Source organism: Hemitrygon akajei, chromosome 5, assembly GCF_048418815.1.
Source record: "Hemitrygon akajei chromosome 5, sHemAka1.3, whole genome shotgun sequence".
NCBI classification, from domain to species: Eukaryota; Metazoa; Chordata; class Chondrichthyes; order Myliobatiformes; family Dasyatidae; genus Hemitrygon; species Hemitrygon akajei.
In genome coordinates this window covers 55184962-55209929 of record NC_133128.1, presented here as the reverse complement: position 1 = coordinate 55209929, position 24968 = coordinate 55184962, and the positions used below count along the sequence as shown (strand labels likewise).

The window sequence follows — 24968 nt, the reverse complement described above, 5'->3', positions numbered from 1 at the left end:
AATTTTTTTGAAATATTTCTTTACTAATTTTTAATAGATTTTGTCTGGTACTGAATGTTAATGAATATTGAAGATGTTCACAGTAATTTGATGCCTTTAGGTACTAGGCATTTTTGTAGGCAGAGTTTGCTATTTATGGCCAGGAAAGTTGTGAGGGCCTATCGATTAGGAATTAGGTTTGCGCCTCATTTCCAGTGCAGTTAAGAGCAGTGAAGCTGGAAGTGCAGATGCTCAGGGCGTCTATTACCAATGCCATATTGTTCATTCATTTATCCTATCTTGTATATGACCGCTACAGTTTCCAGCAGTGTGTGACCCTGGGTATTTTTTGGGCTTTAGTTTACTGCAGAAATCCAGTAGACTATTGTAGACTATTTTTCTACCTCTTAATTTAATCTAGCATTTAACTGGTAAAATAATGAGTTAGCAGCATGCTAAAAGAATTAAATGTGGTTTGATGAAGGCAAAGCCTTCATTTGGTCAACAAGGTCTGCAAAAAGAACTTGTAATGCAATTGTGACATTATTCATTTTTCATTTACATATAAACAGCATCAAGTGTCAAATATTTGAAATTATATAGAATTGCTAAGTTAACTCTGGCCTTGTGTAGAAAGTAAGGAAAAATCAATACTATAGTTGTGCTGATATTTATCCTGTATAGACCTGAGTTATTAGGAAAGATTGAATAGGTTAGGACATGTATGTCAAACTCAAGGCCCGCGGGCCAAATCCGGCCCGCGGTGGAATTATCTTGGCCCGCGAGATAATATCTAATTACTATTAAAGCTGGCCCCAGTAATCGAAGCGCCTATGGCGTATGATATGGCTAATGCTGAGTTTATTCAGGTACCAGGTTTTCAGGGTTTTCAGTGTTTATTCAGCAGTCTTCTTCATAAGAAACGGAATTTGTAAAGTGAAACACTTTGTAGTTATAGCAGAGACTGAGACACATGAGAGCAGGCTGAAAAAACGGAGGCAACGAAAGCTGCGTTCACACGCGTCCGACTGATCCGGCCTGCATGAAGCTGCATTTTGCTCAATCCGGCCCGTGACCTAAAATGAGTTTGACACCCCTGGGTTAGGACTTTATTCCTTGGAATGTGTAAGATTAAGAGGAGATTTGATGGAGGTATACAACATTGAGGGGTATAAATAGGGTACATGCAAGTAGGTTTTTTCCATCAAGGTTGGAACTAAAGGTCATGGCTTAAGGGTGAAAGGTGATAAAGCTTAAGGGGAACTTGAGGAAAACTTCATTCAGAGGGTTGTGAGAGTGTGGAATGAGCTGCCAGCACAGGTGGTGCATGTAAGCTGGATTTCAGTATTCTAAGAGAAGTTCAGATAGGTACATTGATGGTAGGAGTACAGAAGGCTATGGTCCCGGTGCAGATCGAAAGAAATTGGTAGCTTAAACGGTTCAGCATGGACTATATGGGCTGTTTCTGTGCTGTATTTTTTCTATGACTCAAGAAATCCAAAGTGGAGAAATTGTCTTTAATATCAGAGTTAAATTCAATCATTCACAAACAATTTTCATCACTACAGCAAGATTTTAAAGGTGCAAGTTGGAAAAATAAATCTGTACTCAATAAAATGTAAGTATTTAATATTTCATTGTATCACTTATAAAGGTTAGCAGAACAGCCACTCTCATGTGTACTGGAGAAGATATTACTCAGTGAATGGAACTCAAAAGTAAAACCAGGAGATCATTTTCCATCATGTGCAAAACAATGGGCAGAGCAATTGCAAATGGTATTTATAATGGTATTGTAAGTGCAAGGGATGCACTTTGAGGGGATTGAAAAGGGTAAGACATACACAATGAATGGTAGGACCCTATGGAGTAGTGAGGCACAATGGGAACAAACAGAGTACAAGTTCAGTGTTCCCTGAAGTACAGGTTGATATTGGGAAACTTCTACTGATACTGATTCTATGGTTAGGGCATAGGTTTAGGGTAAAGGGCTTGGTGAAAGAACGAGATATCAGAAACAACATTCTCCCTGTGGGTGGTTGGAACATGCAACACAGCCAGTGTGGGTAGTCCTCCCACAACTTTTTACAGGTGTTTATAGACAGGCACATGAATCACCAAGGCATTGAAAACAATGCATTAAGTGCTGGTGAATCGGATTTGAATGGATGGATATTCGTTATTTGGAATGATCGGTCCAAGTTGTTTGGCTCTGTGTCTTAACTAAAGGTAAAATGGTGCCGTTAAGCAGCAACAATATCTTAAGGGAATGATCAGATATTTCCATTTAGGACCACTGCAGCTGAAATCCACAGTCACAGCAATGGGTACTTCATTCACGGTTGCAGATCCCCTTTTGAGAAAACGGAAGAGGGGACGCCGTGCTGGTGTATAGGTATGCTTGAAACACTTTAGACTTCCACTTCCGACTATCCTGCTGCCGAATATACATTCTGGAAAATAAATTTGAAGACCTCAGAGCAAGCTTGTTGTACCGGAGGGATGTCAGAGACTACTGTGTACTCTGCTCTACAGAAATATGGCACACATCTGCAATTTCGGACAGAACACTGCAGCCGAATAGCTTCACCATTCTCCGTAAAGACAGGACAGCTCAGTCCTTTAAAGGCAGAGGAAATGGAGTATGCTTTATGATTAACTCATCATTGTGCACCAGCATGACAGCTTTTTTACAGTCCTTCTCACCTGACCTGGGATAGTTAACGGTCAAATGTCATCCACTTTATCTCCCAAAGGCATTTTCCCTACATCATCCTTTTAACAGTGTCCATTCCACCTTGGTTATACATCACATGTGAAGGAGCTAAGTAATTTAATCAGCAGGGATGAAACTGCCCACCTTGATGCCTTCCGTATCATTGTGGGAGATTTAAGCCAGACCAGCTTGAGGTCTCCGATTACTACCATCAACATAGCACCCGTGGAACCAGAGGAACCACTCTTATATCACAAACAACACTTATCATTTCATCCCACACCCACATTTTGGAAAGTCTGATCATTTGGCTTTATTTCTACTCCCAGCGTATAGGCAGAGACTAAACATTGCAGCATTGGTGGTGACACCAAAGAGGGGGTATGGTCAAGGGAGGTGGAGGATTGCTTTGAGTCTTTGGTCTGGACAAGTTCAGGGATTCGTATTCGAATCTGAATGAATAACTTCATTAAGACCTGTGTGGATGAGTGTGTGCTTCAAGAATATACCGGACATACCAAACCAAAAGCTGTTGATGAGCCAGGAGATTTATTGTCCACTTAAGGGCTAGATCCATGGCTTTCTAGACCTGTGATCCAGAACCATATCAGAAGTCCAGGTAAAACCTATGGAAGGCTATTTTAAGGGCAGAAAACAATTCAGATTGAGTTTACAGATGGAATTAAATGCACATCAGCTCTGGCAGGGTTTGCAGGCCATTATTTCCCCCAAGCCTAACATCATGAATGGCTGTGACACTTCAGTCCCAGATGAGCTCAATGCCTTTTATTTATGTTTTGCAAGGGAGAATAGAACTTGGCCTGTGTATATCCCTACTGCATCTGGTAACTCTGTGATCTCTGTCTTGGAGGCTGATGTCAGAACATCTTTCAAGAGGGTGAACCTTTGCAAGGTGTTAGGCCCTGATGTTGTACCTGATAAGGCTCTGAAAACCTATTCCAACGAACTGCTGAGAGTTTTCAAGGACATCATCAATCTCGCACTGCTGCAGTTGGAGGTTCCCACTTGCTTCAAAAGAGCGCCAACCATAATAGTGCCCAAGAAGAGCGGGATGAGTTGCCTCAATTACTGTGTAGTGCTTGGAGAGGTTAGTCATGGCTAGAATCAACTCTTGCCTTAGCAATGATTGGTACCCACTGCAATGTGCCTATCACCACAAAAGGTCTACAGTGGATGCAATCTCACTGCCTTTCCAATCAACCTTGGGTCACCTGGGCAATGGTATTACCTACGTCAGGCTGTTATTTATTGACTACAGTTCAATGTTTGACACATCATACCCTGATTTCTAATCAACAAGCACCAAAACATGGGCTTCTACTTCTGCAACTGGATCCTTGACTTCCTCACGGAGTCCATAGGCTGTGTGGATCAAAAATAACATCTTCTCCTTGCTGACAGTCAACACTAACACACTTCAAGGATGCATGGTTAGCCCACTGCTATATTCTTTCTATGTCCGCAATTGTGTGGCTAGGCACAACTTAAATGCTATCTATAAATTTGCTGACGACACCAACTATTGTTTACAGAATTTCAGATGGTGACGAGGAGGCATACAGGAGTGAAGTAGATCAGCCAGTTGAGTGGTAACACAGCAATAACCTTGCATTCAATACCAGTAAGACCAAGGAATTGATTGTGGACTTCAGGAAGGGGAAGTGGTGGGGTGGGGTGGGGGGGGGGGGGGAACACGCACCAGTCCTCAGTGAGGGATCGGAAGTGGAAAGTGTGAGCAGTTTCAAGACCCTGCATGTCAACATTGTTGAGGATCCATCCTGGACCCAACATTGATGCCGTTACAAAGAAGGCACAACAGCAGCTATGCTTTGTTAGCAGTTTGTAGAGGATTAGTGTGTCACCAAAGACAACTGCAAACTTTTACAGATGTACCATAAAGAACATTCTAACTAGTGGTATCATCATCTGATATGGAAAGGGCTACTGCACAAGATTAGAAAAAGCTGCAGGAAGTTGTAAACTCAGCTAGCTCTATTATGGGTACTAGCCTCTCCAGCATCCAGGACACCTTCAAAAGGTAAAGTCTCAGAGAGGCAGCATCCATCTTCACCTTAAACATTCCCTCTTCTCCTTGCTAAAATTGAGGAGGAAGTACAGGAGCCGGAAGACATGCACTCAATGTTTTGAGGAGCAGCAGCTTCTACTCTGCTACAGATTTTTGAATGGACAATGAACCCATGCACACTAAATCTGTATGTTTTTTTAATCACTTTTTTGCACTGCTTATTTAATTTAATTTTTAATATATACTTATTGTAATTTATAGTTTTTATTATGTATTACTGTACTGCTGCCGCAAAGCAACAAATTTCACAACTTATGCCAGTGACATCGAACCTAATTTTGCTTCTAGTTCTATTTCTCTTTAAATGCAAAAGCTTTGAAATTGATTAGATAGACTGCGCCTTCAAAGTAACGTTGAATCGATTGTTACTTGCACATAAAATGGGACTGCAGTTTTGAACATAGAACATTGAACAATACAGACAGAACAGGTCCTTGGACCGTGATGTTTTGCTAACCTCTTAACCTAGTCTAAGATCAGTCTAGCCCTTTCCTTTCACATAGTCCTACCAGTGCTACCAATCTTTGTGTCATCCGCACTTTACTAACCCACCCTTCCAATTCCTCATCTAAGTCATTGATAAATATCACAAAGCATGTGAGTCCCAGAACTGATCACTGTGGAACATTAGCCATGGACCTCCAGGCAGAACACACCCCCTCAACTATCACCCTCTGCCTTCTGTGAGCAAGCCAATTCTGAATCCACACAGCCAAGATTCCCTGGATCCTATGCCTCCTGACTTATTGAATGAGCCTGCCTAAGGGAACCTTGTCAAATTCCTTCCTAAAATTTATTTATGTTGATACTGTATCCACTGCTCTACCTTCATTGTCACTTCCTTGAAGAATTTAGTCTGGCTTGTGAGGCACGACTTGCTCCCCCCCCCAACCTCAAAGCCAAGCTGACTATCCCTAATAAGGCTATGTTTCTTCAAATAGTTTTAAATCCTGTTTCCTGTAAACCTGTTCCTAGTAAACCTCCTGTACCACCGAAGTAAGGCTCACTGGTTTATAATTCCCAGGATAATCCCGAATGTTTTTCTTTTACAAAGAAATGGCAATTATCTTCTTCTGGTACTACTACTTGCGTGGCCTGTGTGCAAGCAAAGATAATCACTAAAAGCACATAATCTCTTCCCTTGCTTTCCGTAGTAAATTAGGGTACATTCTGTCTGGCCCTGCGACTTATCTACCCTAATATAGTGAAGAATAAATGCACAGATATTGTGAAGTTACCCTTCAATTTCAAATTTTATATTTTTGTAACATAAAATGCTAATTGTAGTCATCCAACTGCTGTGGAACTGAAAATTGAAATTTGTGTGTGTTGAATTTTGTTCTTTCACTATGTCATTATTGGAGGTTTTTGAAATTCATGATTTTAAATAAATGTTTGTTCTTTCTAAGCTATTTTCCCTTCCTCTATTTCACTTACTGTGCATTTAATTTGCACAGTTTGCAGTTTCTTTTGTCCTTGTGTGACAAATTCCACTACCTTTCATTCTGATTATTTAATGAGATAACTGGTTCCTTGCCTTGTCACCTACGTGCCTGGGTGTTGGCATCTGGTTTCATCAGATGCCGAGATAATCAGTTTGCTCTTGTTAGCACCTTATATAAAGAATATATGTCCAAGAACTCTAACCAGGGACTTGCACTTTCAGAAGCCCTTGTGCATAAATTTATTGTCCATGGTTTTTCCAGTGATGTATTTATTTGAGCAAAATTTATGATCCTTATTACAGTAGAATCTAAGAACATGAGTTTAAAATTGTACCTAAATTAATACAATTGCTGCATTTTGGCTGTTTGCTTTTGTGTATTCAGCGCACAGCTCAGTTTGTTTGATTGTGATCTTGGTTAACAGCATTTGCCTCAGTTGTAAAGATTCACTACTTCCTGCTTTGTTTATTGCAACATGGGAAGCCTTTTGGCCCAATAGTGAACAGCAGCTCCAGGCAGAGCAGTACCTTTAGTTGCATATCCCTGTTGTTTAATTCCCCCGTAGCCCTGCACCTAATCTAAACCAGGAGACAATGTTACATTTACCTTTTAAGCTATGAGCATATTTTTGGGATGCAGTATGGAATTGGAAGACCAACAGAAGTACCAAGCAATGAAGCCAAGAATGTGTTATATTCGTACAGACAGCACCTGAGGTCATGGTCAAAATTGGATCCACAAAGTTGTAAGGCCACCATTCAAGAAGGCACACTATCACCTTTTATAGGTCGTCAATGGAAGAGTAATGGGTGTAAAAAGTAAACAATGAAAATGAATGAAAAATTAATGTCTGTACTCCTGTAACTTCTCAACCTCAGCTTCTTGAGCTACTGCTTTCCAGCTGTAATCCCAAGTTCCCCTGTTCCATTTCCTCCGAGCTTCAATGTTTATTTGATGAGTGCGAAATGTAGCTGAGAGGTAATGATTCTGATCACATTGGTTCACCATTGGGCAAATGTTTAAAACTACAATTGTCACTCTGTGACAGTATTTCATGCTTCCAGATCTGCTGTAGTTGAGAACAATGATTTCTGCTTTGCCTGAATTGTAGAATAAGAACCACACATGCAGCTGTGTCACATTATTTTGTTCTTTTACCATCATAGTTACCTTTTTTATTTCTGAATGAGACTGAGTCAGTTAAAGCCAAGTAAGGTGCCTTCTGTGCCAAAAGCTCAGGTCCAATAAGGAAATAGATTTCATCTGAAAACATTCACTCACTTAGGACTTTAAAGATATTTAGCAATTATTCCAAGCTAGACTTAAATTTGGATTTGGAGTTGAAAGATTTCTACATGGTTTATTGTGCTGTCCATTTTCTTTGAAATTTGGCAGTGATTTATGAAGCAGGATCTGAAGACTGGGGAAATGTTATTTAGTAATTTTAAATGAGAAATAATATTTGCATATGATTTGAACATTTTACTAAATTAAACTGAATTAAATAGAAGAGGGAATAGTACTGTAGCTAGCAAATGAATGTAAAAATAGATCATGAATTTCAGTTGTCTTTTTCACAACACCAGGCTTTCCAAGGCAAAGTTCCAAAAACAGTAATTGAGTTTTGGGTGTGTATTATCGTAGTATCATAAGGAAACCTTTCTTACTCATGGAATAGTGTCATGGAAAACTTTCATCCCCTACTGGAAATGGCAAACGTCATTTCACAGCAGATTTTCCAGAAAACAATATGACCTTAAACTAATAAGGTATGGAATCCTCTGGTTCATATTTGTACTGTTATGCTGTCATCACTGTAATTTTGGGCAGTTCTGTAAGAGCAGCTTGTTTCGGTTATTAGAACCATAGAACATTACAGCACAGAAACAGGCCTTTTGGTCCTTCTTGGCTGTGCTGAACCACTTTTCTGCTTAGTCCCACTGACCTGCACCTGGACCATATCCCTCCATACCCCTCTCATCCATGTACCTGTCCAAGTTTTTCTTAAATGTTAAAAGTGAGCCTCCAATGTTGCCTTTAAACTTTTCCCCCTTCACCCTTAACCCACATCCTCTGTTTTCTTTTTCTCCCCTAGCCTCTAGAAAAAGCCTGCTTGCATTCACTCTATAACCATCATAAATTTATATACCTCTATCAAGTCTCCCCTCATTCTTCTATGCTTCAGGGAATAAAGTCCTAACCTATTCAACCTTTCTCTGTAACTCAGTTTCTCAAGTCCCGGCAATATCCTTGTAAACCTTCTCTGCACACTTTCAACCTTATTAATATCCTTGCTGTAATTCGGAGACCAAAACTGTACACAATACTTCAAATTCGGCCTCACCAATGCCTTATACAACCTCACCATAGTGTTCCAACTCTTACACTCAATACTTTGATTCAGAAAGACTAATATACCAAAAGCTCTCTTTACTACCCTATCTACCTGTGATGCCACTTTTAGGGAATTTTGTGTCTGTATTTCTAGATCCCTCTGTTCTACTGCACGCCTCAGTTCCCTACCATCTACCTTGTGTGTTCTACCTTGGTTTTTCCTTCCAAAGTGCAATACCTCACACTTGTCTATATTAAACTCCATCTGCCGTTTTTTTTCAGCCCATTTTTCCAGCTGGTCCAGATCCCTCTGCAAGCTTTGAAAACCGTCCTCACTGTCCACTACACCTCCAATCTTTGTATCATCAGCAAATTTGCTGATCCAATTTACCACATTATCATCCAGATCATTGATATAGATGACAAATAACAATGGACCCAGCACTGATCCCCATGGCACACCACTAGTCACAGGCCTCAACTCAGAGAAGCAATCTTCCACTACCACTCTCTGACTTTTCCCATTGAGCCAATGTCCAATCCAATTTACTCCCTCACCATGTATACCTAGCCACTGAATCTTCCTAACTAACCTCCCATGCGGGACCTTATATTGGTGAAGATAAGGGGTGAAGAGAAACGTGTGTCACCCAATTAGGATGGTCAAATTAAGGGGAGGTTTCTCTGGTGAGAGACATTAAGGTTGGGCTTGGGGTTTTTTGTGTTTGGTGTGAGATGAGGAGAGAAGATGCTAGGGAGAATCGGTTGTAGCATATGATCCGGTGGGAGCCCCGTCTGTTTCAGATGGATTGCAAATGGCATTCGGAATGTGGTGGGGGTGTTCATGCTGACTGAGGGCCCAGTGCATGAGTGACAGAGAAGTTCAAGATGAGCTCCAACGTGCACATTTGACTGTTTAATTAGAATGGGCTCTTTTCTTTTTGTTATTCTTTACTAACCCTTTAGTTAAGTTAAAATTTGTAAGTATAATTCCTTTAATCGCGTGCAGTGTACTGTCTATTATTTTGTGGCACTAATTTGTAGCGAGGTAGCAAATTACACAGCATCCACACAAACTGGGGTTTGGAGTGGGATCAAGCTGTCTCAATCTCATGAGTTTGGCGGGACTTGAGAATGTCTTCCCTAAACTAACACAGCTAAGGAAACCAGGGTGTTTCACTGTGTGGGGTTATCGTCCAGGATCGATTTTGTTGGATGCTGTGTGATTGCGCTGAGCATTGATCCAGTGGGTTGTGTGTTTTTAAGTCTATTAAACGATTTTTTGGTTAAGTGTTATGATACGTGATCATGGATGCTGCAGGGGTTGAGTGGAGGTTTGATAAAATGGCGGGCAAACACTTTGTTCTACTTCAGACTAGCGCTGATGTAATGGTAATAGAATTGCCTGGTACTATTGGGGTCCCGGAAGAGGGGGGTGCAGTGGGCTGTCCGTATTTTCTGGGAAGAGGGGAGTGTAGGCGAGCAGGCTGAATCACAAGCTGAGCATCCCGTAGCTGGGGGTGGAGACTTCAAAGAAATGTTGCTCTTGTTTCTGTGGAGTGTGGGGAAGGAGTGATCAGATTTGAAATGTCTAATGGGTCCCCAGAGAGGAATGAGAATTCTGAGTTAATGTCAACCCTTACCACTCTGGGGAATAAATGGCCCAGTGCACAGGCCCTAGCTGTTGAGAGCTGAGAATGTTCTCGGGTGAAGCCCACCCCCGAGAGGGAAGAGGAGTATGAGACTTGGGCAGAGCAGGCTTCGCAGTTGCTGGATGAGTGGAAATGCTCTGATGACGTAAACAGACAGTGATTGGTTGGAGGTTTGATGGGGCCGGCTGCTGACGTAGTGAGATCCATAAAGACACAGAACCCCTTTGCTACCTCTGCAGGCTACATGCAAGCTCTCGAAAATACGTTTGGCATGACGGGAAGCCCAATGGAGCTTATGACGGCGCTTTAGAACATATTTCGGGAGAAGGGGGAGAAACTTTCCGCCTACATTTCTCGGCTAGAGAGGCAGCTGAGTTGCTTTGTGGCATAGCGGGGCCATTCAAACAGCTGAAGTGAATCAGTTAAGAATGGACCAAATGCAAAAGGCGCCCAGGCACCGGACCTGATTGCTTGGTGTATCCGAATGTCTCGTAAGACTCTCCACCCCCCCCCCCCCCCAACTCGTTTGTCAAGCTGATCAAAGAAGTAAAAGAGGAGGAGAATGCGATGGAGGCGTGGAAGTCCTCTGATAGCAGGGTACAGTCCTCAGTAGTGGTCCCCTTGGCTGAGATGACCACTGATAACCCACCCTGGGGAGTAGTAAAGGAGCTCGTGGACTGAGATGTCCTGGGTGCGGCCACCTCGCACAATAAAGTCGAATCCCCTGAGCAGACTGACGAAGGAGAGGGATGCAAGTGAGTGGGGTCCTGCGAGAAGGTGAGCAACTGGTATTGTCTGTTATAACTGATGAAGAAGTGTGAAGGAGGGGAAAACCCTTGGAAAGTGAGTCAAGTAGAGAGACCCAGTGCTGTAATGGCCTGGCATCTCGGTGGGGGGGGGGGAGCACGTTCCCACCAATATATCAAAGAACACCCTAAAGCAAAATATCCTATTCCCGAAGGCTTAGTAGAACCAAGCTCCAGTGTATCGCTCTGGATTGAGGGCATTTATGCTAGAGCCATACTTGACACTGGCTCTCGGGTTACTCTGCTGTATGGTTCATTTTACAACCAGTATTTGACACATTTACCATTGACGTCACTCGGTGCGCTAGAGATCTGGGGTCTTGGTATGGATGACTATCCGTATGATGGTTTCTTGTCATTGAAGCTGGAGTTTTTGGAAGCAGATGTGCGAGTAGCTGAGGTGCTTGATACATTAGTGCTGGTTTGTCCGGACCCGGTCAAGAAGGACAAATACTCTTATTGTGAGGAGGCTAGTGGGAGCCTGCAAGGAGAAAGTTGGAGAGAACTTTCTGAAAACATTGTCCCTCTGTTCTGAGCTGCTTTTGAGGAAGTGTGTGGCCACGCTGGGCTGTATGATAAGCATAAACAAGGGACTATGTGGTTCACCCAGTCAAAACCAGTCATGTTACAGCCTGGGGAAGTAGCAAAAGTGATGGGAAGCCCCAAGTTTCCCCGAGGAAAGTTCATTGCCGAGACATTTAACTTTGGGGACTCTGTTACCTGGAGGTTGATAGAGAAAACTTTGAAGCTGGAAGATGTCTTTTCTACTGACAAGTTTGATGTGGGTTGTTCCAAGAGCACTTGTCACACCGTCCGGTTGTTCAGAGAAAGGTCGTGGCAACTGGCACCTGCAGATGTGGAGGACATTTGGCATCATCTGTGGAGTTGAGGGAAGCTGGGATCATCACTTCAGTCCAGAAGCCCTTGTGCATCTCCAATAGTGGTGGCCTGCCTGAATGGTGCAAAGTGGTTCAGTGTGCTGAACTTGAGGAGTGGTTATTACCAGATACCCATGAGTGAGGCTGATAAAGAGGAGACGGCATTTATATGTTCACTGGGATTCTTCCTGTTCGAAAGGGTGCCATATCAGGAGCCCCTGTGACTTTCCAGTGTGGCATGAAGAAAACAGTGGGCAATGTGAACCTGCTTGAGGTATTGGTGTATCTGTATGATCTCCTAGTGTTTGGGTCCACTTTGGAGGGACATGAGGCGAGGCTACTGAAGGTGCTGGGCTGCCTGAAAGCTGAAGAATTAAAACTTACCCTGCACAAATGCCAGGGAAAGCTACGGATCTGTTTAAGATAGAGGCGGTGACCATATGGCCAAGACCCCAGATGATCCGTGTATTGGTCAGCAGTTGTGAAAGGGGACATAGCCCAAGCGAACTATGTGAAATGCTCTGCGGTGTCTCTACTACTGAGAGAATGGCCCAGATTGGAATTGAAGAACCAGATCCTATACTGGGCCACATTGCCTCCGGACTGACCTCTGCCTTCCCAGCTGGTTCTGCCTGAGAAGTATCAGAGGATTGTGTTGAGGTCACTTCATGATGATTCTGGCCATTTGGGGGTCAACAAGACCTATGGATTACTTAAAAATCTGTTCTACTGGCCCCCAAAGAATCCGTAGGCCGAAGAGTACTGCAAGTCGTGTATTCGATGTATACGGAAGAAGACGCTGCCTACGAGCACTGCTCTGTTGTCCTACTTGCAGAGTGCGGAGCCTCTTGACCTGGTGCGTATGAATTTCCTGTCAGAAGAGCCAGATGCCAAACTCGCCGTATTATCTGATGTTTGGGAACAAGGTGAGGTTGCCCGTTGACCTCTGATTTGGGACTGGCGAGAAAGATCTACCACAGAAGACTCATATCAGACACATACTTAAGGTGAGAAGGGAGCTGAAAAAGGCTTATGAATTTGCTGAGGTCTCAGCTATCAAGCAGAATCAAGGAAATAAGAGGAGGTATGATCAAAATTCAAAATCCCAATTCATGCCTGATGACAGAGTCCTTATAAAGAATTTGGGGCTACTTGGGAAGCATAAGTTGGCTGACTGCTGGGTGGCTACGCCCTATGTAGTGGAGAGTCAGATGCCAAATGTACCAGTTTTCAGAGTGAAACCAGAGGATGGGAATGGGTCTGTCAAAATTGTCCATTTTGAACCACCATCTACCTCTGGGACAAGAGATGTGTGTTGACCCAGAGCCTGACCTGGACCCTACACCTAGTAAGAGGGCTCTGCAGTAACATTGAGAGGCTGAAGGATCAGCAGCAGGAATGATTAGACCGGCCCCCACCCCTGAATGGGATACGGACTTGGAGGATGAGGAATTAGGGGTGTGGCATATGCTGCCTTTCGCCAACTCCCCAATAATTGAGGAAGAGGTTCCCAACCTTTCTCACGTTGAGGCAGGGTGAAATGGGGGGGGGGGGGGGGGGGGCGATTGACAGTGCTCAGGCAGGCTTGCAGCTGGACCATGAAGGGGTTGAAGCTGAGCTCAGCCAAGTGGCAGAGGGGTCCGAGTTGCAGGAAGGCACAAGTGATAGACTGGGGGAGGCCTCGCCATATGGACCAGGAGTATTCCAAGGAGTGTCTGAAACTGAAGACATAGCTGATGGGATATGGAGTTCTCAAAGAGTCAGGAGACCCTCAGATAAAGTAGCCTGTGTAGCCCCAGGGGAACAAAGTGCTGTGACTACCCCCTAGTGAGATATGTCACTGCCCTTTACAAATGGATTGACGTTGCAGTTATTGATATGTAATGACAATTTATCTCCAAGTGTTGAGGACATGACTATTTTGGTTGGAGAAGAGTGTGATGCCCTGGTTCATACTTTTACTTTATGTTGTATGTATTTCATTTTGGACAGGTTCTATAAGAGGAGCCTGTTTTCAGCTTGCTCTGTTTTCAACTTGTTTGAGTTCTTGAAGATAAAGGGATGAAGGGAAATGTATGCCATCCAATTAGGATGGTTGAATTAATGAAAGGTTTCTCTGATGGGGGACACTGACGTTGGGCCTGGGGTTTTTTTTTTAGTTTGACAGGAGATGGCGAGAGAAGATGCTGTGGAGAACCGGTCATAGTATATGATCCGGTGGGAGACTTTGTTTGTTTGAGATGGATTGTGAGTGACGTTCGGAAGGTGGTGTGGGCTTTCACGTTGACCGAGGGCCCTGTGCATGAGTGACAGAGAAGTTCAAGACGAGCTCCAACCTATGCACATTCGACTGTTTAATTAGAATCGTCCCTTTTCTTTTTGTTATTCTTTACTAACCCTTTAGTTAGCATTCGTAAATATAATTCCTTTAATTGTATGCAGTGCACTGTCTGTTATTTCATGGCACTAATTTGTTACAGGGTAGCAAATTACACAGCATCCACACAAACCAGATCAAGCCGTCTCAATCTCACAAGCATGGCAGGACTTGAGAGAGTCTTCCCTAGACTTGCGCAGCCAAGGAAACCAGGGCGTTTCAAATAAATAACATCATATCCTGATTGGAAGACCTTAAAGCAGGCGTGGTAACTTTAAAATACAACTTCTTCCATAATCCTGTGTATTCTTTAGTTTTAATGTTCCACCCTGTAAAAGGTTTGTGAAGAATTGTGTTTTATACTTTCTAGGTAGCTGTGTGAGAATTTTTAAAAATTATTAGCTATTCAGCTTGCTCGGTATCATTCTGTATTCTGTGGTAACCATGGATATGCCACAGTTGTCACGGACTTTATAATGACGTAAGTGGATGAGTATGTCTCACAGAATCATTCAGAGCCTTCCCCAACCAGTAGTTTTGGATGAACCAAGAGATCCAAAATCCGCTGAGAGCTAGATTGATACTGTTTAGAAATGGCGATCCAGGAAAGTATGTATCTGACGTCTGGAAGGCCACCTCATATGCAAAGAGGCAATTTTGGACTAAACTTGATTCACAGAGGATTGATTAAAATGAGGCAGGGTGTTAATGTCATTACTTCCTACAAGGTAATGCCAAGCAACATAAATGTTGTTCCCTGATGGGCTGAAAGCTATTGTTTGACTGACAGAACATGGAGATATCTTCATGAACCCCCACACTTCCTGATGACCCTGTGATCTTAGTCTCTTGAGGCCGATGTGAGAGCATTCTTCGGGGGGGGTCAATCTACAGAAAACATCTGGTTCAGACAGCATAACTGGCCAAGTACTGAAGTCTTGTGCAAATCTCATCACAAAACTACCTCAGATTGACAAAGTAAGAGATTGGACATCTTCAAATTCTCACTTCAGCAATCTGAGGTACCCACCTGCTTCAAGCAGGTATGAGTCATAATATTGCTCATGAAGAACATGGCAACTTGTTTCAATGACTACTATCCTGTATCACCTACATCCACTGTGATGATGTACTTTGAGAGGTCAGTCGTGAAGCATATCAAATCTTGCCTGAGGAGTGACCTGGATCCATTACGGTTTGCCTACAGTCACAACCGATCAACAGGAGATGCCGTTTCATTGGTACATCACTCAATTCTGGAACACATGGACAATGAATATGCACACGTCGGGGTGCTCTTCATTGACTACAGCTCAACATTCAACATTGTCAACCCCAATGAAACTCATCACTAAGCTCCATGATCTTGGTCACCCCCTGTGCAACCGGATCCTTAATTTCCTCATAGCTGACCCCCAGTTGTACAGATTGGCAACATTATCTCCTGCATGCTCACCATCAGCACAGATGCATCTTAGGGTTGTGTGCTTTGCCTTTTGCTCTACTCGTTTTATATTTATGATTGTGTCTCTAAGTGCAGCTCCAATGGCGTATTTAAGTTTGCTCACGACACCACTGTTGTTGGTGGAATCAAAGGTGCTGATGAATCCGCATATAGGAGGGAGATAGAGAATCTGGTTGAATGATGCCATAGCAACCATCTCTTGTTCAACATTAGGAAAACCAAAAAGCTGATTTTCAAGCCGGAAGAAGCCAGAGGCACATGAGGCAGCCCTGATTAGAGAACGAAGCTGGACAGGGTCAGTTGTTTTAAATTCTTTTGCATTAACATATCAGAACATCTATCCTGGGTCCTCATATAGAAGGTATAACAGTACCTCTACTTAGAAATTTGTGTAGATTTGGCATGACACGAAAAATTTTGATTAACCTCTGTAGATGATCAATGATGAGTATCCTAACTGGATGCATCATAGCGTGGTATGGAAATACTAGTGCTCAGTTTAATATGCTTCTAGTGGTAATGCAAAGTATAATTCTGGAAAGCTCTGGAAGTTTCTTTGCTCTGCGTTACTTGAATTATGACATTCATGAGTTCTTGTATTAACTGGTCATTCTTGGAGGAACTCGGCATCTATTGAAAAAAAGTACAGCTGACATTTCAGGCCGAGACACTTTTTGACAGGACTGGAGAAAAAAAGCTGGGGGAGGGAAAAGAGAAACACAAGGTGATGGGTGAAACCAGGAGGGGGAAGGATGAAGTAAAGAGCTGGGAAGTTGAAAGAGATACAGGGCTGGAGAAGGGGGAGAGTGATAGGAGAGGACAGAAGGTCATGGAAGAAAGAAAAGGGGGGAGTAGCACCAGAGGGAGGCGATGGGCAGGCAAGGAGATAAGGTGAGAGAGGGAAAAGGGAATGGGGAAAGGTGAATGTGGGGGGGCATTACTGGAAGTTTAAGAAATTGATGTTCATGCCATTAGATTGGAGGTTGCTCAGACAGAATGTAAGGTGTTTTTCCTCCACCCTGAGTGGCCTCATCGCCATAGCAGAGGAGGTCATGGATTGACATATTGGAATGAATGGGAAGTGGAATTAAAATGGGTGGCCACTGGGAGATCCTGCTTCTTTTGGTGGACTGAGCACAGGTGCTCGGTGAAGCAGTCTCCCAGTCTACATTGAGTTTCTCCGATTATATATACAGCCACACCAGGAGCACTGCACACAGTATATGACCCCAAAAGACTCAGAGGTGAAGTGTTGTCTCAGCTGGAAGGACTGTTTGGTGCCCTGAATGGTAGTGAGGGAGGAGGTGTAGGGGCAGGTGTAGCACTTATTTCCCTTGCACACTCAGATTGGGATCAGTGGAGATATTAGCTGATCTTCCTTCTGCCAACTTACAGGCTCCGATCAAAGTTTTCTGCTCTGCCTGTTGCACAGAGGTACCAGGAGCCATGCTTCCTGATGCCAGCATTCCAGTTCCAGAAACAACAAGGCAGGATGACACAACCATGGTTATTTAACAAGGGAAGCCAAAGTCGACATAAAAGCAAAAGAGGAGGCATATAATACTGTAGAGCAAAAAAATAGTGGGAAGATAGTGGATTGGGAAGCTTTTAAAAATCCGCAGAAGGCAACTAAAAAAGCCATAAGGAGCAAAAAGATGAAATATGAAGGTACGCTATCCAATAATGTCAAAGAGGATACCAAATGTTTTAACATGTAGTAAAAGAGAGGAGAGAGTAGATTTTAGACTGCTAGAAAAAGACGCTGGAGATGTAGTAACGGGGGACGAGGACAAACTGAATGAGTACTTTGCATCAGTGTTCACTATGAGAAGACACTAGCAATATGCCAGAAGTTTGAGAGTGTCAGAGCAAAAGTGAGTGCGGTTGCTATTACTAGGGAGAAGGTGCTTGGGAAGCTGAAAGATCTAAAGCTAGTTGAGTCACTTGGACCAGATGGACTACACCTGAGGGTTCTGAAAAATGTTGTTGAAGAGATTGTGGAGGCATTATTGATGATATTTCAAGAATCACTATATTCTGACATTGTTCTGGAGGATTGAAAATTGCAAATGTCACCCCACTCTTCCAAGAAGGGAGGGAGGCAGAAGAAAGGGAATTATAGGCCAGTTAGCCTGACTTCAGTGGTTGGGAGATGTTGGAGTTGAATCTGTTTTGGGGTATGTGGAGGCACGCACTTAATCATCGGTGTACAGAATCAGATCTTTGACGGAATAACAACCAACAGGACACTGTCAGTCTCCATGTTCTGAGTTGAGACTGCCATCATGTGTTTCTTGTTGATATACAGGGTAAATGTTTACCTATATCAGGGATACAATGCAGGTGCAGTACAGAATGTCACCTTTAACGTTTCAAACACTGAGTTGCTCTTAGCTCAGAGTCTGAGGACTTGCTGTCCTGCAGCAGACTTGAGTGGTTGAGCAATTGTTGATGGATCTGCCACTGACTTGTCAATGTATTGATTTACATTGGTTTTATCTTCAGTCTTACGTGTCTTCCCTCCTTTGGTCTTCATTGGAGCAAGCTGTGACATAGCTGTCAATGTTATTGTTCCGTCACTGTCATTCTCAGTTGAGTCGGTCAGGGCTGCTCTGGAGATTTTGTCATGTCCAAACTGTAATTCTTCAGAGTTCAGGTGGTGTCACTGTCTCTGGAGTCTGTCTGATATTAGGTGTAATTCTCAAGCGTGTGGATGGTGGCGCTGTATAGGTAGACTTAACTGTCAATGTGAGTTTCAATTCCTTGGCGCTTCAGAAGTAGGTGTTTCTAGGGCGGAGCACTAGCATTAGCATCACTGGCAGGACCACCCACTTGAGGTCGTGGCTGTACTTTTTACATTTTGTTTTATTTTGCTTCTGAGCTCGGCAGAATACAATTCAATTGAATTACTACGACAGGGTAATGTAATGGTGACAAATGCACATATTGTTCATAAATAGAAACTATTCTACATAATTCACAAACCCCTTCATTAAGTTGTGTTCACTTTAAGAGATGGTGTCTGACATAATGATGTCAGTGTAAGGCAACTGCTTTTGGTTTTGTTTGTAATGGAAGTAAACGGCTGCGGCTTTCAAGTACATAAAATGACTCGGATGTTTTATTCACAAAATCCTACGAGTGTATTGTTACTTTATTGTTCAGTTAATGCACTGACTTGCTTTTTATGCTTTATAACTGTCTCTATCATGCTGTTTCTGTAGTTTATAGCAAGGTTCGCGTTTCTTTTGATTAGTAAAAGACTTGTCCTGTTAGCCCTTCGAGTCACATTTTATCTCTAAATCAGTAGCAGGTATTTTCTGGATTTTATCCCGTGCTTTCATGGTATCATTTAAGAGCTATGTTTCAATAGATTCACCATTGATTATACCGTCCAATTTCTCTCATTAAACTTATCAAATGGTATGGTTTTTTTCAAGTAGGAGCTCAAACGCTCAAATATCTGTTCCCATGTAACTGGAGATTCTGCAGTTGGTTTTTCCACTTTGGACGTTGCTTTAATTCGATCTTAATTTGTACGCACTTTTTATTATTTAGTGATCTTGAAGTATTTATAGTATTACAGCCAACATTTTAATAAGTTGTCCTGCAACCCAAATGTATCTTTTTTCCCCTTAATACTCTGCCAGCTTGCAAGTATATAAATTCTCTTATGCACTCAGTTGGCCTGCGCAAATTTATTATCTGTTTATCCGTGCTCCACTGCTTGTATAAATTTCATTTTAGACAGGGTACTGGCTTGCATATTTAATCCACACTCTACCAGTTTTGCATGTGGCTCTACCGAGTTGCATTTCTTTAAAAGAGAGGCATAGCAGTCCTCACTCCTAATTCCCATCCGATGATGTTGAAATCAGAACTAATTTTCTCTCAGATAATTTGGAACATAAAGAGGAAATCCTTACCCTTTTTATTTAGGCGCTGACAATTACACTTTTGGTTTTGATTGTCGCAAGTTCTGAATCTCCACAACCATGCTGCTGACTTCGCCATTTGTTGGATTTTGATGTTTAAATCCAAGGTTCTTTCAGAAGTTAGAAAATCGGGGCAAAACTTGTTCCTTCACGATCATTTTATTAAGCGTTGATAGAAACAGGAGCGGGAGCGAGTAGCAGAAGGCTTGAAGTCAAGAAGACTAAGATGCTAAGAAGTTTAAGATGGTGCTGCTTTGTGTTCAGCTGTTTTATACCTCAGATAAGGAAAAATCCGTTTAAATCTATAGATAAGATTTAACCAATTAGAAAGCAGCTATTCAATACTGGTAGTGCCATGTTAACCAATGAGTCTGCACTTATGTAATTTCAGAGCAAAGAAACATACAGAGCTTTCTAGAATTATACTTGTACTTTAATTGTTAAAATGCAAAGAAAATTACAATTATAGGCTAATCTAAAATTAAACTGTTGGATGCAACAATATTTTAATAAGAATCAAAATGTAAGAACAGCCCTGAGACATCTTAATTTCCTACCTTGTTCTAAAGATGAATTGTCTATATAATGTACAGTGTTTGATGTAAGAGAAAATTATATTCTATTGCATATTTCAAAATTACTTGAATGTGAAATTCGAATAAAATCAGTGTTTTAGAGAAGCATGATGATGCTTTTGGGCGGCGTAGCACAATCCTTGCTGATTTTATTTGATGCAGCCAATACACTTCACTGTCTGTTTCAATATTTTCTTGTACATGTGACAAATAAAGCTAATTTCTTTTTTCTTTCTATTTAAATGTCCACCAGCTTTATGCACAAAAAATGTTTTGCACCAACTTGCCATGAATCTTAAACACAATAAGTTCTGCAGATGCTGTAAATCCAAAGCAACACACACAAAATGCTGGTCAGGCAGCATCTATGGAAATGCATGAACAGTTGACATTTCAGGCTGAGACCCTTCTTGAGGATGGGAAAGGCAGTGGGGGGTGGGAGTGGACAAAATAAAAAGGTAGGGAGAGGGGAAGGATAGCTAGAAGGTGATAGGTGAAGCTAGGTGGGTAGGGAAAGTAAAGAGTGGGAGAGGAAGGAATCTGATGGGAGAGAGGTGGACATAGGAGGAAGGGTAGGAGGAGGGGACCCGGGGGGGGGGGGGAGGTGATGGGCAGGGAAGGGGCCAGAGTGGGGGACAGAAGAAGAGGGGAGGGGGAGGGAACATGTGTTTTTGCCGGAAGGAGATGTTAATATTCGTGCAATCAGGTTGGAGGCTATGCAGGTGGAATATAAGATGTTGCTCCTGCACCCTGAGGGTGGCTTCATCGTGGCATGGGCAGCTGCTTAGATGCCAACAGAGGTTTTTTAAAAATTATGCTCAAAGCTAAAATGCATATGTTGTTTCATAGAAACATGTCTAAATTTGTGTATAAAATTTCCTTTGAAGCCTAATTGCTTAGATTAATATATGTAATTTTTGTAATGGGAACATTAATTCTATCCATGTCCAAAATGTTCAGTGTCATCTTCTCCAATTAATCACCGTCTAGCCCCATACCTCACTGTTAATGTCTCCATTTTACAACTGAAGATTCAGATACTTGCTGGCTCGCTGAAGAAATTTTGTGCATTGCTTCAGTGTCCACTTGTTTGTAGACCAGGTGCAGCACAAATGAATAGTGCCAGATACTCAAAAATGCTGAGCGCACATGGATGGTTCTTTCCTTCTCTGAGTTGTACCATTACTGAGTACATATAGGGAAGAACTGGGTAAAATCTGAGTCTGGAAAATTGCAGGGGAGGGATGTTTGGGGATTGGGGGCAGTTTCAAGAGGTAGGGATAATGCAGTTGAAGGATGAGTTGATGTTAGATTTATGGGCTGAGGGGGTTATTGGGGATCTTTGAGGCCAAAGGCCACTGTGGCAGGGTAGAGAGGGAGGATTTGAGCTAGAATTGGAGAAGCTGGATCAGCAGGTTAGGAGGTGGGCATTCAGTAGCTTGGTATAAAGGCCCAAAGGAGAGCAAGTAAGTAATGTGACTTGTGTGTAGCCCTTAGCCTGAGACTGGCCTGAATAGCATTGTCTTTTAAACATGAGCAGTGATCTCATTCCTTATGCGTCTTGTGCAGAAATTATTATCAACGTTGTTTGATTAATGGTGGAAGTATCTGATCATACATGCTAAGTTTTATAAGACATTGATCAAACCATATTTCGAGTATTGTGAGCAGTTTTGGGTGCTTTATCTAAAAAAGCTTGTGCTGTCATTGGAGAGGGTCCAGAGGATATTAATGAGATTGACCCCAGAATTGAAAGAGTTAACATATAAGGAGCATTTGGTGGTTCTGGGCCATCACTGAGTTTAGAAGAATGAGTGAGAATATCATTGAAATTTATCAAATATTGAAAGGCCTGGAAAAAAATGGATGTGGAGCGAATTTTTTCTAATACTGGGAGAGTCTATGATGGGGCACGGCTTCAAAATAGGAGATGCGGAAGTTCTTTAGCCAGAGGGTGGTGAATCTGTGGAACTCATTGCTGTAGATGGCTGTGAGGCTGAGCCATTGGGAATATTTAAGGCTGGGGTTGATAGATTCTTAATTAGAAAAGGCATCAAAGATCATGGGGAGAAGGCAAGAGAATGTGGTTGAGAGGGAAAATAGATCGGCCATGATTGAATGGCAGAGCATATTCATGGGCCAAATAGCTTAATTCCGCTGCTGTGGTCATATTTCCAGAATGGTTGGAATTCATCTTGAACAAGTTACAATTATATTCCATTGTGGGAATAATCAAATTTTATACATTTAAGTACTGGCAAGAAATGTTACTGCACAAGAATTAATTTTTTCAGGTATTTGTATTGCTAAATAGTATTGTGTGGATGGAGTCATGGCGAGATAAAGCACTGAAACAGAACATTTGACTCAGAGTCCACACTGCCTATCAAAGATCCATTTTTACAGTAGAACATAAGAAATAGGAGCAGGAGTAGGCCATCTGGCCCGTTGACCCTGCTTTGCCATTTTACAAAATCATGGCTGATCTAGAAACAGAAACATAGAAAACCTACAGCACAATACAGGCCCTTTGGCCCACAAAGCTGTGCCAAACATGTCCTTACCTTAGAACAACCTAAGCTTACCCATAGCCCTCTATTTTTCTAAGCTCCATGTACGTATCCAGGAGTCTCTTAAAAGATCCCATTGTATCTGCCTCCACTGCCAGCAGCCCATTCCACACACTCACCACTCTGCGTAAAAACAACTTACCCCTGACATCTCCTCTGTACCTACTTCCATGCACCTTAAAACTGTGCCCTCTCATGCTAGCCATTCCAGCCCTGGGAAAAAGCCTCTGAGTATCCACACAATTAATGCCTCTTATTATCTTGTACACCTCTATCAAGTCACCTCTCATCCTCTGTCGCTCCAAGGAGAAAAGGCCGAGTTCACTCAACCTATTCTCATAAGGCATGCTCCCCAATCCAGGCAACATCCTTGTAAATCTCCACTGCACCCTTGCAATGGTTTCCATGCCCTTCCTGTAGTGAGGCGACCAGAATTGAGCACAGTACTCCAAGTGGGGTCTGACCAGGGTCCTATATAGTTGAAACATTACCTCTCCGCTCCTAAACTCAATCCCACAGTTGATGAAGGCCAATGCACGGTATGCTTTCTTAACCACAGAGTCAACCTGTGTAGCGGCTTTGAGTGTCCTACGGACTCGGACCCCAAGATCCCTCCAATCCAAGAGTCTTACCATTAATGTTATATTCTGCCATCATATTTGACCTACCAAAATGAACCACCTCAGACTTATCTGAGTTTAACACCATCTGCCACTTCAGTTTTGCATCCTATCAGTGTCCTGCTGCAACCTCTGACAGCCCTCCACATTATCCACAACACCCCCAACCTTTGTGTCATCAGCAAATTTACCAACCCATCCCTCCACTTATTCATCCAGGTCAGTTATAAAAATCACAAAGAGAAGGGGTCCCAGAACAGATCCCTGAGGCACACCACTGGTCACCGAACTCCATGCAGAATATGACCCGTCTACAACTAGTCTTTGCCTTCTGTGTGCAAGCCAGTTCTGGATCCACAAAGCAAAGTCCCCTTGGATCCTATGCCTCCTTACTTTCTCAATAAGCCTTGCATGAGGTACCTTATAAAATGCCTTGCTGAAATCCATAAACACTACATCTACTGCTCTTCCTTCATCAATATGTTTAGTCACATCATCAAAAAATTCATTCAGGCTCGTAAGGCCCGACCTGCCCTTGACAAAGCCATGCTGACTCCACGGACTCATCCTACCTGCCTTTTTATTGGGCAGAAAATTCCACACATTCTCAATTATTTAAGAAAAGCAGTTCGTCTGCATTTCTGATCTAAATTTTCTCCCCTGAATCCTGAGGCTATGTCCCCTAGGTCTAGTCTCACCTACCAGTGGAAACAACTTTCCTGCCATTATCCTATCTATTACTTTCATAATTATATATGAAGATCTCTCATTCTATGGAATTCCATCGAGTTCAGTCCCAGGCAACTCAATCTCTCCTGTCTAAGTCCCTCATCACTGGAATCAACCTGGTGAACCTCCTCTGCACTGCCTCCAAAGCCAGTATATCCTTCCTTAAGTAAGGAGGCTAGAATTGCATACAAGACTCCAGATTGTGCCTCACCAGTACCCTGTACAGTTGCAGCATAACCTCCCTGCTCTTAAATTCAATCCCTCTAGCAATGAAGGCCAACATTCCATTTGCTTCTTGGTAGTCTGCTGGAGCTGCAAACCAACCTTTTGTGATTCATGCACAAGCACTCCCAAGTCCTTCTGCAGAGCAGCATGCTGCAGTCTTTCACCATTTAAATAATAATCTGATCTTCCATTTTTCCTTCCAAAGTGGATGACCTCACAACATAGTACCCCATCTGCCAAATCCTTGCCCACTCACTTAACCAATCTGTATATTTCCCTGCAGACTCTTTGTATCCCCTACACAATTTGCTTTTCCACTCAATTCAGTGTCATCAGCAAACTTAGATACACTGCACTCAGTCCCCTCTTCCAGATCGTTAATGTATATCGCAAATAATTGCAGGCCCAGCACTGACCCCTGCGGCATATAGTTCAGCACTTATTGCCAACCAGAGAAATATCCATGTATCCCAACTCTCTGCTTTCTATTATTAGTTAACCAATTTTCTATCCATGCTAATACATTGCCCTCAACTCTATGCACCCTTACCTTGT

The 24968-nt window shown here is 42.6% G+C and overlaps 1 protein-coding gene across 2 annotated transcripts in view; it reads left to right on the top strand.

Moving 5' to 3' along the window:
• The window catches only part of arl13b (ADP-ribosylation factor-like 13b), a 71869-nt gene that overhangs the window by 20575 nt on the left and 26326 nt on the right, over positions 1-24968 (top strand). The window lies entirely within an intron of this gene.